The sequence below is a fragment of the Apodemus sylvaticus genome, chromosome 22, assembly GCF_947179515.1.
Source record: "Apodemus sylvaticus chromosome 22, mApoSyl1.1, whole genome shotgun sequence".
NCBI classification, from domain to species: domain Eukaryota; kingdom Metazoa; phylum Chordata; class Mammalia; order Rodentia; family Muridae; genus Apodemus; species Apodemus sylvaticus.
The window spans coordinates 12,287,392-12,305,692 of record NC_067493.1 but is presented as its reverse complement, the minus strand read 5'-3'; the positions used below and the strand labels follow the sequence as shown (position 1 = coordinate 12,305,692).

Below are 18,301 nucleotides of genomic sequence, written 5' to 3'. Positions count from 1 at the left end.
ACTTCCCCCTAATTAGGGAAGCAAGGTTTCTTTTTAAAGACAATTTATTAATTCCTTGAAAATCTCATGCAATATATTTTGAGCATATTTCTATCCTCTCCACAGCTTCTCTCCAATAGTCCCTTATATGCATACATTTTAAGAACTTCTGGGAAGATAAAATAATTTGTGTAAAATTAAACCTCTATTCCTTGTTAGCAGATGTTGAGTGACATATCTCTTTGACAACTTATTTATTTTAACAAAAAATATGCAAAAATTATTTACTGTACTTGTCTGAGAAGGAGCACAGCGTATCTTCCTCATTTCTTAACTGTTAATTAAACATGTTTAAAAGTAGCTTGTGAGGAGGAATGCACAGTGTGTTGTTCTCAATTAGCTAATGATAACAAGGAGCTCGTGTTTTGTGCTTTAAACAGCTGGTGGAATTTAGAGTTATGGTATATTATATATCATTTTCTCATTGCAGATCTTATCCAAGTATCTACTTTATGAATCCAAGTATCTGATTTATATTCATTATTCAGAGAGACACAGATTGTAGAAACACTAGTGTCTGAAATCTAGACCAAATATGCACCTGTAATACAATAGCTCTGTAAATATCACCTTGAGACATAAAATTCAACATTAATCATTACTAAATTCTTTCTTCAGTTAAAATATAAATAACCTATTAAAGATCATTTACAAAAGAAGCAACGAAAGCAATAGCATGTAATGTCAGTTGTTCTTCCCGCTTTCTCATAAAGGCTGGGCAAAGCAGGACACAAATAATTATTCTATGTAAGCCAACAACACCAAGAAGCACAATATGTCCATGTTACATTTTGATGGCTGAAAATAGCCAATGTTACTTTTTATTATTTCTTTCATTTATATATATTTTTTTCACTTTACATCCAGGGTGCTCTCACCCCTGACCCCTTTTGTCCCAGTCTCAACTTCCCAAATCTCTCCACTCAATACATCCTCCCCTTAACCTCACAGGAAAGACCCCCTTAGCTACAACGAAGCCTTGGGGCATCAAGTCTAAGCAAGACAAATCATGTCCTTTCCCAAAGAAACACAACACATCAGTCCAGGTAGAGATAAGTGTTCTGACAAAAGAATCAGAAACATCCCCAGGTGACTTTTAAAGGATCCAAATTATGTATTTGAGTTAATTTTATATCCAGCCACTTTCCTGAATTTGTTTCCCAGCTATAGAAGTTCTCTGGTTGGATTTTGGAGGTTTCTTACATATACTATCATATCATTTGCAAATAGTGACACCTTTACTTTTTCTTTGCCATTTGTATCCCCCTAATCTCCTTTTGTTGTCTTATTGTTTCAGCTAGAAATTCAAATACTCTATTGAATACATATGGGGAGAGTGAGCATCCTTGTCTTTACCCTGATATTAGTGGGGTTTCTTCAAATATCTCTCCATTTAATTTGAGAGTGTATGTTGGCTTGCTGTGTATTGCTTTTATTATCTTCAGGTACCTGATCCCAATACGTTTCAAAAGAAGGGTTTTTGTATATTGTCAAGTTGTGTCTTCAGTGAGAGAAGATGCCGCTAATCCATGAGAGACTTGAGATCTCAGGGTGTGTGGAGGACTATTGTGGTGCGGGTGACGGCTGGGGATATCCTCTTGGAGAAGGGGTAAAGGTATGGGTTTGGGATAAGTCGGGCAGAAGAACAGGAAGAGGATAACGTCTGGACTGTACAAAAGGATTAAAGAATAAAAATAAATAACTTTTAAAAAGAATTCAAATGAAGCCATGCTGCATATCTGACACACATGGGTAGCAGACCTATGTCCAATCTCTGCATGATCATTGGTTGTTGGCTCAGTCTCTGTGAGACCCATGGACCAAGGTTTGTTGATTCTGTAGGTATTTTTTTGGTATCCTTCACACATTTTATATCACTTAATTCTCTCCCTGATTCTTCCAAAACACTCTCTAAGCAACACCTGAGGTTTGTTTTTGAGTCTCTGCATCTGTTTACACCAGATACTGGATATCGCTAAGGAGACAGTTATGTTAGTCTCCTTTGTGCAAGTATAACAGAGTGTCATTAATAGTGACAATCTTTGGCTTGCTGCCATGGGATGGGTTTTAATTTGAGCAACTCAATGGTTGTCCATTCAGTGAACCACTGATCCATCCTTATCCATGTGAATCTTGTCATCAGGGCAAAATATCAGCCCAAGGGTCTGTGGTTTGGGTGATGTCTTCCTTCCTCCACTGGAATTCTCACCTGGCTATAAGTTGTGGCCACCTCAGTCTCCATGTCCACTCTGCTATGAATCTTACTTAAGGTCACCCAATGAACTCCTGTGAGCATCAGCATCTCAGGTCTCCCATTAATCCCAGAGACAAATATTTATTTTGGCAAACCAAAAACAGTATGACTCATAGGAGTCCCATATTATATGTAGAAAATTGAAATTAAGAAGTGTTTACTTACTTTTAAATGTCACGCTAACCGTTTAAATTTAGATCAACTCATAACAGAAGAATGCATGCATTCTGAGTTCAGGAGATTGGATAACAGCATACTGAGTCCTCAGTATATTAAATACAAAAGGAAGAAAAGTATGTTCATAATCCCTTGGAACTGAGATAAATGAAATTATTTTATTATTATTAATTGATTGATTTATTACATCCCAATTGCTGTGCCAACCTTGTCCCTCCTTACAGTGTTCTTCACCTCATCCCTGTGTATTCCCTGACCCTAGTGTATCAAGTCTCTGCAGGATTAGGCACATCCAGACCCATTGAGACCACACAAGGCAGTCTAATACTACATAAATTCCAGGGGGCCTTGGACAAGTCTCTTTATTATTATTGCTTTATTTTTTTTGGTTGCTCAATCTCTCCAAGCGCCGAGGTGTACATTTTAGTTGACACTGTAAGTCGTCAGGGCCTCAATCTTTCCCCAAACTCACCTATGTGATCCTCAATATCCACCTGAAGTATAGCTGTGGGAATCTGAATCTTTCTTAGTCAGCTGCTAATTACAGCCTCTGAGAAGACAGCTATGCTAGACTCCTCTCTGCCACCACAGCATTGAATCACTAATAGTGTCAGGGATTGATGCCTGCCTGTGGGATCAGTCTCAAGTTGGGCCTGTCACTGTTCAGCCATACCTGCAACCTTTGCTCCTTTTTTTAAACCTGCATTTCTTTTGAACAGGACCTATTTTGCCCTCGCCAAAACAGGGCAGATATTTTCTAGGTGAGTTTGTGTCCCCATCCTTCCACTGGGAGTCCTGTCTGGTTGTCCCTTTAGATTTCTTATTCCAACTGTTGGGTATTTCTGCTAAGGTCATCTACAATGAGTCCTGGTGTCTTCCATCATCCAGATCTCTGGAACTTCCTAAAGATTCCCACACACATACATCTGACATCTACATATTTTCATTCATTATTCTGGCTCTCTGTGACTCTCTGTCTCTCTCCCCATACCTGATTCTACCTGCTATTGCTTTCACCTTCCTTTCTCCCATCAAGGTCTCTCCCCCTTTTAGCCTCCAACAGTTACTTTGTTCCTTCTAAGTGGGATTGAAATATCCTCACTTAGGCATTCATTCTTGTTTAACTTCGAGTCAGTGGGTTCTATCATGAGTATTTTGTACTTTGGGGAAAATATTCATTTATCACTATGTACATCTCTTGCATGTTTTTTTGGCCTAGGATATCTTACCCAAGATGATATTTTCTAATTCCATCCATTAGCCTTCAAAATTATTGTCTTTGTTTTTAATAGCTAAAAAGCATTTCATGTTTATGTGTACCATATTTTACATGTACACATACACATACACATATATGTCCATGTCCATATACTTACACGTATACACATACGTATACATGAGCCCTCTGTTGTATATTGGATTATTAAAATGTTTAAGCTGCCATTTCCTGCAACTGACACTTTTTTTGCCTTACAGAGGCTTTGAAATTTCATGAGATCCCATTTATTTATATTTGCTATTACAGCCTAGGATACATGTGTTCTGTTCAGGAAAATTGTCTCCTCTTCAAGACTACTCTTACTTTTGGATTTATATTGAGGTCTGTGATGCTCTTGTACTTGAAATTTGTGCAGGATGATAAATATCAAGCTATATTCCTTCTTCTACACGCAAAGAGCCAGTAAAGTCAGCTTGATCCATTCTCGGTGCTGTCCTCATTCTATAGTATGGTTTTGGGTTCATGGTAAAAAAAAAAATCATGTGGCCATATATATGTGGGTTTATTCCTTGGTATTGGTTCTTTTCCACGGATTAGTCTGACTTTTTCTGTAACAAAACCATGCATTTTTTATCAATATTGCTCTGTAATAGAGCTTGAAGGTAGGGATGGTGATTCCTCCAGATTTATCTTTTATTATCCAGGATTGTTTTGGTTATCCTGAGGATTTTTTTTCCATATGAATTTATGAGTTGGTATTTCAAGGTTTTAAAATCTGTACTGGAATTTTGATGGGAATCACAATGAATCTGTATATTTCTTTTAGTATCATAGCTATTTTTTAAAATATTTCAATCCTACTGTCCAGGACCATGTATGACCTATCCATCTTCTGAGGACTTCTTCAATGTCTTTCTTCAGGAATTTCAAGTTCTTATCACACCAACATCTCACTTGCTTGGTTAGAGTTACATCAAAATGTTTTCAATCATTTACAGCTCTTGTGAAGGAAGTTCTTCCCCTAATTTTTCACTCAGGATGATTATCATACTTTTAAAAATTAAGGCTACTGATTTGAGTTAACTTTATATCCACCCACTTAGTTGAAGTTGTTAATAAGCTGTTGTAGTTCTCTGGTAGAATTTTGTGGGTCGATTATATATACTATCATGTCTTCTGCATGCAGTAATACCTATCTTCCTTCTCTCCAATTTGATCCACTTGACCTTCATTTTTTTGCCTTTTTGCTCTAGCTAGAACTACAACTTCTATATTGAATGCATGGGGAGAGAGTGGTCAGCCTTGTCTTGTCCCTGAATTTAGTAGGATTGCTTAAAGTTTTTCTGCATTTATTTGAAGTCAGCTGCTGGTTTGTAGTGTATTACTGTTATTATGATATGGTAAGTTCTTTGAATTCCTGTTCTTTTTGAAACATTAAACCTGAAAGAATGTTTTGTTTTACCAAAAGATTTTTTTCAGCATCTAATGAGACGATCATATGATTTTTTTCTTTTTACTTATTCATATATTCCATTACATTGATGGCTTTTCATATAATGAACCATCCCTGCATTCCTGAGATGAAGCCTACTTGATTGTGGGGAATGATATTTTTCATGTGTTCATGAATTTTGTGAGAATTTTTAAATTTTTTAAATTTCATTAATCATATCCATATATAATTCAAATGATATTCACCTTTCTGGGTTTCTCCTCCACAACACCCCATCCCATCCTCTCTCAAATCTGCCTCTTCGAGAGTGATCCTCCTCCCACTTACCCACTCCTCCCTTACATTTCTAGCATCCCCCTATGCTGGGGCAAAAAGCTTCCATCAGACTAAAGGCCTCCCCTCAACTGATGGCTGATAGAACAATCCTCTGTTACATTATATTTGCATCAATATTCATAAGTGAAAATTGTCTAAATCCTCTTTCTGTGTTGCTTCATTCTGTGGTTTAGGTTTCTGAATAATTGTCCCATCATAGTATCAATTAGATAGTGTTCCTTATGTTTCTATTTTGTGGAAGAGTTTGAAGTGTATCAGTATTAGCTCTTCTCTGAAGGTCTTGGAGAATTCCCCCATAAATCCGTATAGCCCTGTTCTTTGGTTTTCTATATCAATTTGTTTTTTTTTTCTTTTGCTTTATACATTGGTTGGGTTGTTTTAATGACCTCTTTTGTTTCCCTACAGGCTATGAAACATTTCATTTATTTACCCAATCTTGATTTAAGTTTCATAAGTGGTATCTGTCTAGAAAAGTATCCATTTTTTTCTAAATTGTCAAGTTTTGTTGAGTATATGCTTCATTAAATTTTTAAAGAATTAATTAATTTAGTACTAGAAAAGACGTCCATATAACCAACTCCACCTCCCCACACAAGACAGAAACACTAAAGTGTTTTAAGACGTGAAATTCACTCACCCCTTTTCAGAATATATCAGAGAAGGTTCTTTAGGAGCAAATGAAATCCATGTGATCAAAGAAGGACTCAAGTACATCAGTCACATCTGTCCATCATACACAGAGAGGCTTAAAGAGCTGTGCATATTTCCTCATAGCTTTCTACATACTACACAGGATGTGTGAGTACCAGAATGTGTGCGTATGCATTTGTGCTCCTTTTCCTTATGATTAATTTATTTATATATTCAGTTATTAGTTGTTTCACTTATTCTCATTAAATACTGCTCACTGCTTCCCTCGAGATCAACCATCCAAAATCCTTCCCCTGCATCCTGTATTTCTCACTGTCAGTCTGGTCACACAGAACCCTGTGTGATGCAGACATGAAGGAATGCAGTACCAACCTTGTCAATTTAGAGTAATGTGCTGACTGTTCTTAGATTATCAATAGGGACACATTGCAGGGCTGCCTCTTTCCTTGAACTATTTTGGAAACTCAGGCTGTGTTTGCATCTGTAAGCCTGGATTCACAGACAGGAGATGAGCATAACTGCCCTCAGAACAGATCAAAGCAGCAGCTGACCAAAAGAGATTCAGTAACCCACAAGAAAATATTAGACAGAGACTGAGAAATATTGTGCAGGGAAGTTGTGGAAGGATTGAGGAACTCTGAGGATCAGGGACTCCACTGAAAGCAAAAATATTAACTCTGTGGGCTCTCAGATACTGAATCACCAACCAGAGTGCATACAAGGGTTGAGCCTAGCCCTCCCCCTGATCTGAGTGTTAAATGTGCAACTTGGTGTTCATTGTGTGTCCCTCTGCAACTTGAACAGTGGCTTACCTTTATGCTGTTGTCTCATTGTAAATTCAAATTTTTATAATCTCAATCCAGATTTCTTAATGGATTCTATGCTGAATAAATTGCTAAACATATTGAGATCACATTATACTCATCCTCAAAAATAGAAATATAACCATAAACATAGCAGTTCTAATTAGTATAATTTCTAAATTTATTTGATGTAACTGATTTTATATACTCACAAATACACCCACCATCACCAGAAGCAAATATCCCTCTCAACCAAGTGTCCTTTATGATTTATTGTGTTTTGATCACAAATTGAATACACATATCCCAAAGAAAACTGCAGCCTTAATGTGTGAAATCATGTTCACCATTACATATCTCATAGAAACCTGATGACTGAGAAGTCCAATCAGGGAAGCAAACTAATTTCATCATTCTTAAAAAGTCTTCAGTTTTCATGCTATGATCAAGGGTATAGGTTTCCTGTGTTCATGTTACTGTAGGATGTCACCTCTACCTTACGCTGTGTTTCATTCTGATACAGTCGACTACTTTCCCATGTCTGTCTACAATACCTCTCACATTTGAAAACACATGACAACTAACACACACACACACACACATTATTTATCACAGACATTCCATCTCTCACCATTCCCTTCATGAGACATATGATGGATCAGCTTTTGGAGTAATTTGTCCAATATCATCTCATTATTTTCATTTGCCTCAAACAGCAGACGTTTCCATAAAATAGAGAATGTTTATACTTTGCTCTACTTTCTCTGACATGACAACAGCAAACTGCTCATTTATTTCTTAAATGGGAAGTGATCAGAGTGAAAGTGGAACATGAGAGTGAGTACACCAAATCAACTAAGCTCAGCACCTGAGTTAAAAGAGATAGAAAAAAAAGGATAATGGCATTGAGACAAACAGACCTTATGCAAACACTTCAGTCTTTGTAGGAGCATCTCTGCAAGCATGTTTGTAGGCATGGATGAACGTGAGTCTACTGTAGAAAGATGAAGCTAAGGAGGCTCAAGCAAAGTGAAAAAGCAGAGCATTGAGTCCCAGAAACATCTCTGAGTCCTCTGATGTAGGTAAGGTGAAGGAGAACAAGGGCTGCATAAGACGGTTCCCTCCAAGGGAAGATGGATGGGAGAGCTGGAAAGATGCTCATGGCTTCCAGATTTTCCCAGAGAATATGTGGTCCTTCCCAATTTGGTACTAGAATTACTAAAGAAAAATGTCTAACCTTGTGAGCATCGTGAAGTCAATTTTTGGTGTGTGAGATTATTACAGCTATTTATGAAACCCAACTTTAAGGCATGTGGGGCCCAAGAGCAGTATCCTGTGCAGGGTTAGAACAATGTGCTTCTCGCTCAGATCCAATGTTCATTTTTCTGTCTGGCATTTATCCTGCAGCTCCTGTGTGAACATTCACTCCATTGACTTCTATGCCTGAAGATGAAATCCTTTCTATATTTCCTCCTGTCTCAGTTTACAGTATTCCCTCCTACCCATGTTTCTGTTCTCCAATTAGATGTTTCATTAATCCTTTTACGGATAAGGGAAAGGGGATATGAGATTCATTGCCTACACTTGCCCACTGGAGCACACCCATAGTAACTGATCACAAGGTAGGCATGCAGTCAGTGGACTCAACAAAACACCTCTCCCAGGTTCTGTTATTCTATGCCTTCTGTTGCTCAGTTCCTTCATTATCTATTCTTATATTTTTGAAATCATTTATATATTTCATTTGTTTTATGAAGTGACAAAATTAATATTTTCTGGGACACAGATTGACTATATTATAGACACACATTGTGTAAGGAAAAATTGAAGGTAATTAATATATCTCTCAACACAGAGACAAAACATTACATCTGTGAATGCAAACATTTGAATGCTATGTAGGTTTTTCTGTCCATAATGTGTAGCACATTGTGCAATATGTCTCTGAAGTGTATTTTTCATGAGGAGTGAAATTTTATAGTCTCTGTGCAATTCCTTCCTCAGCTCACAGGTCACACATCTGCTATCTTCTCCCTGTTCCTAAATGTTTGGCATCATTAGTCTCTGCACAAATGTTTTTCTCTGCAGTCATCCAATTTTCCATCAACCAATCAAAGAATTCTCCAGAAACCAGGCTATAGGAATAAAGATATTTTATTATATAATTTTCTTTGTTTCATTTAATTCGGGCATTGCCTTCTATGTGTCAATACAACAGTTCAGTTTTATTTTCCTGCATTTGGAACATAGATGTTCAGAATTAAGAGATCTTATTGATATATTTTTTTCTTTGATGAGTATTAAGCATTCTTCCTTATACTCTTTGATAACTTTTGTTTCAAAGTTGATTTTTTATATTAGCATGGCTACAACTGCTTGTTACTTGGTACCATTTGCTTGGAAAAGTTTTTTTTTCCAACCCTTTACTCTGAGGTTGCATGTGTCTTTGTCTCTGAGGTGCATTTCCTGTATTCAGCAATATGCTGAGCCCTGTCTATGTATCCAGTCTGTTAGTCTATGTCTTTTTATTGGTGAATTTACTCCATTGATGTATCCAGTCTGTTAGTCCATGTTATTTACTAGGGAATTGATTCCATTGAGGTTAAGTGATATCGAGGGAAAAATATTTATTACTTCCTGTTATTTTTATTGTTACAGATGAAATTGTTTTTGTGTGGCTATCTTCTTCTGTATTTGTTGAAAGAAGATTACATTCTTGCTTTTTCTAGGATGGAATTTCCCTCCCTGTGTTTGCATTTTTTTTTTATCTATTATCCTTTTTAGGACTGGGTTTGTGGAAAGATATTGTGTAATTGGTTTTTTGTTTGTTTGTTTGTTTGTTTGTTTTGTTTTGTTTTGTTTCGCTGCATGAACTACCTTTGTTCATCCATCTCTGGTGATTGAGAATTTTGCTGCATATAGAAGTGTGGTTGGCATCTGTCTTCTTTTAGGATCTGTATGAGGACAGCCCAGGATCTTCTAGCATTTGTCGTCTCTGGTGAGAAGTCTGGTGTAATTCTGATAGGACCGTGTTTATACATTACTTGCCCATTTTCCCTTACTGCTATTAATATTCTTTCATTGTTTAGTGCATTTGGTGTTTTCATTATTATGTGACAGGAGGACTGGTCCAGTCTGTTTGGAGTTCTGTAGGCTTTTGATATGTTCATGAACCTCTTTTTCTGTAGGTAAAGGAAGATTTACTCTATAATTTTGTTGAAGATATTTATGGGCCCTTCCTCCTGAGAGTCTACACTTTCTTCTACACCTATTATACTTTGGTTTTGTGTTTTTATTGTATCCTGAATTTCCTGGATGTTTTGGGTTAGGAGCTTTTTGCATTTTGAGTTTATTTGACTGTTTTTGTTTCCTCTTTAATGACTTCTACCTGTTTATGTTCCTCTGTGATTCCTTTGTAATTTTGTTGTTTTACATTATTATTGTATTAGATATTTGTTTTATATACATTTCAAATGTGATCCCCCTTCCTCATTTCCCCTCCAAAAACCTACTATCCCATCCCCCCTCCCCTGCGCCCCAACCCACCCACTCCCACTTTCCTTACCCTGCCATTCCCCTACACTGGGGCATCAAGACTTCACAGGTCCAATGGCATCTTCTCTCATTGATGTCCAAAAAGTCCATCCTCTGCTACATATGTAGTTGGAGCCATGGGTAACTACTTGTGTACTCTTTGGTTGATTGTTTTGTTCCTGGGAGCTCTGGGAGTGCTGGAAATTTCACATTATTGTTCCTGCTATGGCAGTGCAAAACCCTTTAGCTCCTTGGCTAGTTTCTCTAACTCCTCCATTGGGAACCCTGTGCTCAGTCCAATGGCTGGCTGCGAATACACACCTCTGTATATGTCAGGCTCTGGAAGAGCATTTCAGGAGACAGACATATTAGACTTCTGCCAGAAAGCACTTCTTGGCATCCACAATGGTGTCTGGTTTTGTTGACTGCATATGGGATGGATACCCAGGAGGGGTAGTCTCTGGATGGCCTTTACCTCAGTCTTTGCTCCACACTTTTTCTCTGAATTTCCTCCCATGTGTATTTTGATCTGCATTCTAAGAAGGCCTTACTGAAGCTTTGCAATTTTATGAGATCGCATTTTTCAATTCTTGACCTAACAGCATAAGCTATTAGTGTTCTGTTCAGGAAATTTCTTGGATGTTTTGTGTTAGAAGTTTTATATGTTTTGAATTTGCATTGACAGTTTTGTCAATCTCTACAAAAGTTTCTTCTACCTCTGTGATTCTCCCTTTTATCTCTGATATTTTGGTGGTGATTACATTTGCAATTCCTGACCTCTTTCCTAGGTTTTCCATTTCCATGTTTGCCTCCATTTGTGTTTTCTTTATTATTTTTCCTTTCACTTTTAGGTTTTGGACAGCTTCATTCATTTCCTTCACCAGTTTGGTTGTGTTTCTCTGCATTTCTTTAAGGGATTTATTTGTTTCCTGTTTAAGTGCTTATACTTGTGTACATTTGTTTTCCTGAGTTTCTTTCAGTGAGTTTTTTATATCCTCCTAAAAGGACTCTATTATCTTCAGGAGATAGGACTGTTGGGTCAGTTGCCCAGATGCCTTTTGTGCAGAGGAACTCTTGGGATGTCTTCAGGCTGTGGTGTCTTCAGGGGAATGGACTAGCTGACAATCTGTCCCAGCAGAAAGTGCAAGCTGGACATCTGTGAGGAGGAGGGAAAACATTTCTCTTAAGAAAGTTCAGAGACCTGAGAGGTTATGCAATCCTCTTTGCAGAGGAAAATATAGAAGTTTCTCTTCCCATAATAACCATGATGTAGAAAACCCATGGCAGAAGGACCTGCCCACAAGATGACATCTGCATATCTGCTGATGCTACAGAACATTTGTTACACTTGCTTCGGAGAACACCTTTGAAACATTAGCAGGACTCACCATGGTGGCCATGCTCACAGTGCTGCTGTACCTTGGTAAGATATGAACAGGAGGAGTAGACACTTATGTCTGTAAGGGAACCTACTCAACAGCCAGGATTAATTTCACATGGACACCCTAGGGATTCCCCTCTGGCTCTTAATGTGAAAATGGTCTGAGAGAAAGTTTTCTTCCAGGTCTTATTGTGCAACCCAGGATGGAAGCAGAGGGAGGTGAGTGACTCAGGCATCCCAGGGTTTGTTTCTTCACTCTGAGGAGAAAGCCTATATTTTCCTCTAGTGAGCAAATTCCTCATAATGGTGATGAGGAAAAATCATTTATGGTCTAATGTCTTGTTCCAGGGGAGGTTTCTGTGCTAAGATCTGGTGTCAGAAGGAAGATGTGCTGGGATTGAGCCTTTGATTTCTTCATAGGACACCTCCCAAAGCCCATCATCTGGGCTGAGCCTGCCTCTGTGATTGCCTTACATACACCTGTGATTATCTGACGTCAGGGTTCCTGGGAGGCCCAGTAGTATCGTCTGTATAAAGAGAGAAGTGTAGATCGTTTGGCCACTCAATTCCCTCTTGATACCAGAAATAAGGCCAAGTTCAACGTTCAGCACATGACAAACGACTATGCAGACATATATAAGTGTTACTATAAGAGCTCTGTTGGATTTTCAGAGCCCAGTGATGCCCTGGAGCTGGTGATGACAGGTGAGAGGACACTCTGGGATGCCAGCATGGGATCTTTCTAGAGAAGGAGATCTAATTCCCAGGAGCGCTTCTCTCAGAGTCCAGTCCTGGAGTACAATATGTGTAACTCATGCTCATTTCACATAGTATCCCTTGTATTCTAGGAGCGTATCAAAAGCCCAGCTTGTCAGTCTGGCCCAGCACTAATGTGACTTCTGGAGTTTCCTTAGCCTTTACCTGTAGCTCATACATAGGATTTGGCAGATTCATCCTGATCCAGGAAAGAAAACATCACCTCTCGTGGACCCTGGACTCACAGCATCTGGCTTACCTGCAATTCCAGGCTACTTTTGTTCTGGACACTGTTACTCCCAACCACAATGGAACATTCTTATGCTACAGCTCTTATAGGAATGAACCACAGGTGTGGTCAAAATCTAGTGACCCCCTTGACCTCATGGTCTCAGGTAAGCACCTCCTACACATAATCATTTTGGGCTACTTGGGTCCTTTTCTTAAGATGATCTCTGGCCTAGAATAAGAGGGAGGAAGCTGTAAGATTAAAAATGCTTGTTCTGGAAAGACTCAGTGAAGCAGTATAGGGCAAAGTCAGAACAGGGAAGTGTGAAGGGTTGGGTGGGAAAACAGGGGGAGGGAAGGGGCTGATGGGACTTTCGGGGAGTGGGGGTCTAGAAAAGGGGAAATCATTTGAAATGTAAATAAAAATATATCGAATAAAAAATTTTAAAAAATTAAAAAAAAATACTATTCAGTTTAAAAGATATTCACCTCTCAATATAAGAGTTGAAGTCAGAATCCCCTGATCCAAATGCCTTCTTTCTTGTCTCATGGAAATTTAGCAGTAGAAGTTGACACGGTCACACAATTGACAAAGTGATCAGATAATGTCAATATACTAGTTAGAATCCTGTGTTTGTTGAAAAATACCATGATTTAAATAAAGCAACTTAGTGAGAAAAGGATTTATTCCATTTAATTTTGTGAGGAGCAACATGAAGTTAATTAGACATACACTTGCAAGCAAGAATTGAAATAGGGAAATTTAAGGAGCACTGCTCACAAGTTTACTTGTCAATGACTTTCAGTACTGCTTTCTTACACCATCATGGTGTAACCCCTTAGGATTAGAGTAAACCATAGTGGTCTGGACTCTCATAGATCTATCAACCAGAAAAATCTTTCCAGAGGCATAGATGCATTTTCCTCTATTGCAGCTGCCTCTTTCCAGATTTCTCTAGCTTGTAACAATTAACAAAATATGAGAACCATGTTCAGTGGCAGACAGACACTGTCCATTTTCCTTTAGTTCTTAAAATCATGTGCTCAGACTCATGTTAATAGCTGGACAGCAGGGGGTTTTGGTACATGTGTCGCACAGATTCAGTGAGGCAGTTCTGAGTTGCTCAGGGTCTCTATCTTCCCCATATATTCAGTGATAAGCTTTGTATAAGATTGATGGGCCACACTGTGATCTTAACGGAGATCCAAAAACCCAGAACCAAAAAATTTTGTCTGCAACCGGGAGATATACTTCTCAAACTCGTGTCCTGTTTGAGATAGAAAGCAACAGGACATAATAAAGTATTGTGAACTCTAATGTTCATATCTCCATCAACCTCTGGTAGAAACCAAGGACCAGTCCCATACACCGACTGAAGGAGGTAAGTGAGGGCCCTCCTGGCAGTGAGTATAACAAGATTTGAGATCACGATTAATTGGTGAATCCTCCTCCGAGGTTGAGAAAGTGAGAGATCTGAACTTACTTGTGACTAAGATGATATGTTCCTTACACAGCTTAGGTCAAAATTTCTCTGTCTACCTAAATTTCCGACCCCCCCTTTACAAGAACTTCTGATTGCTTGGGTTCCTGAAATTTCTGATAATGTTTATTCTTTATTCCTGGTTGAAATTTGTTGGATAATAATGGAAGATAAAAATGATCTTTCGATATTCAGAGATGGGGAAAAACACTATTTGAGTTCTTTTCTTGATTTCTGCTAGTGTAAAAAAACTTTTTTGCTCACACCTTCTATTTACTCCCTGTCTTTTGCTTGGGTGTGACATCCTGGTTGAGGAAGGAGTCCCTTCCATTGAATTCCAGTTCTGGAATGATTATGCACCCTTTGCCACAGGATGGTGACACAGGACACTGGGGCAGACTAACTAGGGAGTCATCTGCTTTCATGATCAAATAGCTTATGATCTGTGGTAAGGACAAGACTGGCAGTCAAATTCTGAGTTCAAACCCCGGCGTTTTACATTTATTCTAGATGACTGGGCCAAATGAACTTGTCTCTGTGAGCCTTGATATAACCTATAGCTGACTGGGGAAAACATGAATTTCCAGGTTGAATGACTGTGATATTTTGGGCCATGGCTAGGCATATAATAGGTGCTAGGTTAAGTAGATTCCATGCTACTTTTTTTCTAGATGCTGTTACTTCCAACCACAATGGAACGTTCTAAATCTATAGCTCATTTCAGAATGAATCACAGGTGTGGTCAAAATCAGGTGACCCCCTTGACCTCATGGTCTCTGGTAAGTACTCATACACATTACATTTTGTGTATTTGATCACTCTGGTCACGTTCCTAAGATGATCTCTAGCCTAGAATTAAAGGGAGGAAGCCCTGAAAATTAAAAAAAATCCTGTTGGTGCCAAAGATATTTATCCCTCATTTCAATATTATCACTCAGCATCTCCTGAAATAAATAAGTTCCTGTGCAATTTACTGTTATTTCGAAGAGGTAGTTGAGTGGGACACAAAATTCATAAAGTCATAAGACATTTTTTCTCTTCTATTTAGATTTTTATTGTTGTGGTAAATCAACATGATATAAAATATTATGGGGGGAAATATTTATTCCATTTCATATCTTATAGTTCATAATGAAAAGAATTAATGGTAGATACTCACAGTAGTAACTGAAGCAGAAGGCATAATTTAACACTGCTTATAGGCTTTCTCCCCAAATAAGTGCTAATTTTTTTTTATCATAACATCAAGATCCAAATATCCAGGGTCAAAATCACGCATGGATGATTCTCACTTCAATTTTAAATAAATAAATCAGATAAATCGTCTCATGTTTTGCCAACAGGCCCATATGGTATACATATTTTTGTTTTTTATAATTGAAGTTGCCTCTTTCTAGATAATTCTAGCTTATATAATGTTTGCAAAAATCTAAAGAGAACATCTCTTCAGTGGTAGACTTGGTCCTTCATTCTCACATAACTTTATTTCCTAAAATGCTGTGACCAGACTCATGATAATAGCTAGTCACCGAAGGCATTTTGTATTTATAGTACACAAACTCAGTCAAGTAATTGTCAGTCCCTCAGAGGTTGTGTTCTCTCTGGCATCCGAGGATATGCTTTGTAGTGGATTGGTGAGCATAACTGTAATCTTTAGAAATGTCCAAGAACCCAGAGGTGCAAAATTTCTATATACAATATCAGGATATCCAAATGAACTTAAGGTGCAGATTGAGGACCCACAGAACAATATAGGACATAGTCAAGAGCTGGGAACTCAAATAATCATTTCTCCATCCATCTTGATCTGATTCCATTGACAAGACCCCTACACATACTGAAGATGGTAAATGATGGCTCTCCTGGAGGGGGCAAAACTTCAGTTGAGATCATTATATGTTGTTAAGGCCTCCTCTGATGTTCAGAAATTGGACCAACTGGACTTTTTATGTACTTAGATGACCTATATTTACATAGCTTAGGCTCCAATATCTTTCTCTATTTAGATTTCAGACCCCACTTTATTCTATCTTTTCTCACCTGCTTTCCTGAAATCTTTGATGAAGTTTCTTTCTAAGCTCCAGCTTCATGAACAAATGTAATGAGTGTTGAAAGAAGAATCACAATATCCTTTTGAGATTCTGACATCATCTCTGACCATTTATCTTATTGCTACAATTTAAAGCAACAGGTTTTCCCATATTTCATATAATTTACTCAAATTATTTGATTCTCTGTGCAATCAGACCATTAGTACATGCAGAAATCATGACCAAAGAAAAAGCAGGTGAGAAAGAAATTTCCAATTGAAGAGACAGTCACAAAGGGTCTAGTTCTGTCAAGGAGAGGGGGAATCTGCACAACAATTTAACCTGTGAAAATTTTGGTGTGATTTTACTTCTTTGACCTCTTTATGCAGATGCCCCAGCCTCACAACACTGAGGTCACACAAGTGAAAATCTCATAAGGATGGTTTTAGCTGCCTTGGTTCTTGTGACTCTAGTGATGCTGCTGTTAGAGGCTTGGACCTTCAAGAAAGTGGAACAAAATGCAGCCAGGAGATAAAAAGGAAAGATTTCAAAGCTGCACATCTGAAGAGAACACTGAAATGTACTAAGTGATCCCATACATCTGTGAATTGAAAACTGGGTATACCTCAAGTTCCTACATTCAGAGAAGGTCAATGTAATAAGTATGTTCTAAGTGTGGGGGAATGCTGAGGATTAAATTTAAGAGGACATAACTTGTTTTACTAGGCTTTTCCCCCCACAGGTCCCTGTGAATATTTGCAGACTTTTATTCTTCTGAACTCCAGGTGTTATGCATGCTCTGAAACTTTCTGTCAGCTTCAAATAACATTTCCTCTACTTTGCCTGAGTCAATATTGTTCTCCGTGAGTCTTTACCTTTATCACTGAGAAAGAGAACAGAGTTGAAAGAGAACACAAATTGGGAAAATCCAGATTTTTGAGTGAACAATTTTTTTTGAAAAAGACGCCCTTGAAATCTCTCAGAAATTTTCTTTAAGTTTAGTGTGCATTACTAGAACTATCTGATGAGTCCTTTTGCAAACAACTTATTTTCCTTCAAATCAATGACTGTATTCAAAACTAGGGAGGTGGAATAAAATTGCCTTGATTTTTAATGTTACCATAACGTTGAAATACAGAATTTTATAATCTTTATTATTTTGAAACACATGTACATACTGACAATAACCATACCCACAGTTAGTACATCTTCACAAACTTCAGAGAACTTCATTTTACACTAGCACTCATGGAACACCATTTTATTAAACAAGGTATAAATTGTTATTTTCTAATCATTGTGTGTATTCCTTAAAACTAACTCATAATTCCAAGTTAAAGTCATAAGTCGGTGTTTCAGAAAAGCTACATACTTGATGTTTGCCTTAAAATTTGAAATCTCACTCTTCATTGATGTTTAATCCAAAAGCAATTGTTTTGTATGCAGTGTTAGTATACCCGGATATAATCATTAATTTTTAATATTATCTTTTCTCCTAATTTTGGGAGCATGGTTTCTTTTTAAGGATACTTTATTAATTCATTGAAAATCTCATGCAATGTATTTTGAACATATTCTTATCCTCTCCACAGCTTCTCCCCCATAATCCCTTATCTGCCTACACTATGATACCTTCCTAGAAGATAAAATAATTTCTCTAAAATTACACCTTTATTCCTTTGTTAGCATATGTTGAGTGACATATCTCTTTGACAACTTATTTCTTTTAACAGAAAAATATGCGTAAGTTATTTTCTTGTTTGAGAAGGAGCACATCATATTTTCTTTATTTCCACAGGGCATTTCTCACTTAACCTATTAATACATTGTTACTTCCAACTTCTTCAAACGTGATCTCCTTACAAAGATGTTGTTCTATATCCCTATGTTCCTGTGGGAATTTATGAGTATTGGCCACAATAAAAGTAGTGCTTCTACCTTGATCTTCATATTTGTTGT

At 37.7% G+C, this 18,301-nt stretch overlaps 1 protein-coding gene and 1 pseudogene across 10 annotated transcripts in view; both read left to right on the top strand.

Annotated features, from left to right (window-relative positions):
• Positions 1–18,301, top strand: part of LOC127673330 (zinc finger protein 431-like) — a 269,940-nt gene that overhangs the window by 192,809 nt on the left and 58,830 nt on the right. The window lies entirely within an intron of this gene.
• LOC127673333 (leukocyte immunoglobulin-like receptor subfamily B member 4A) lies at positions 11,851–14,316 on the top strand (annotated as a pseudogene).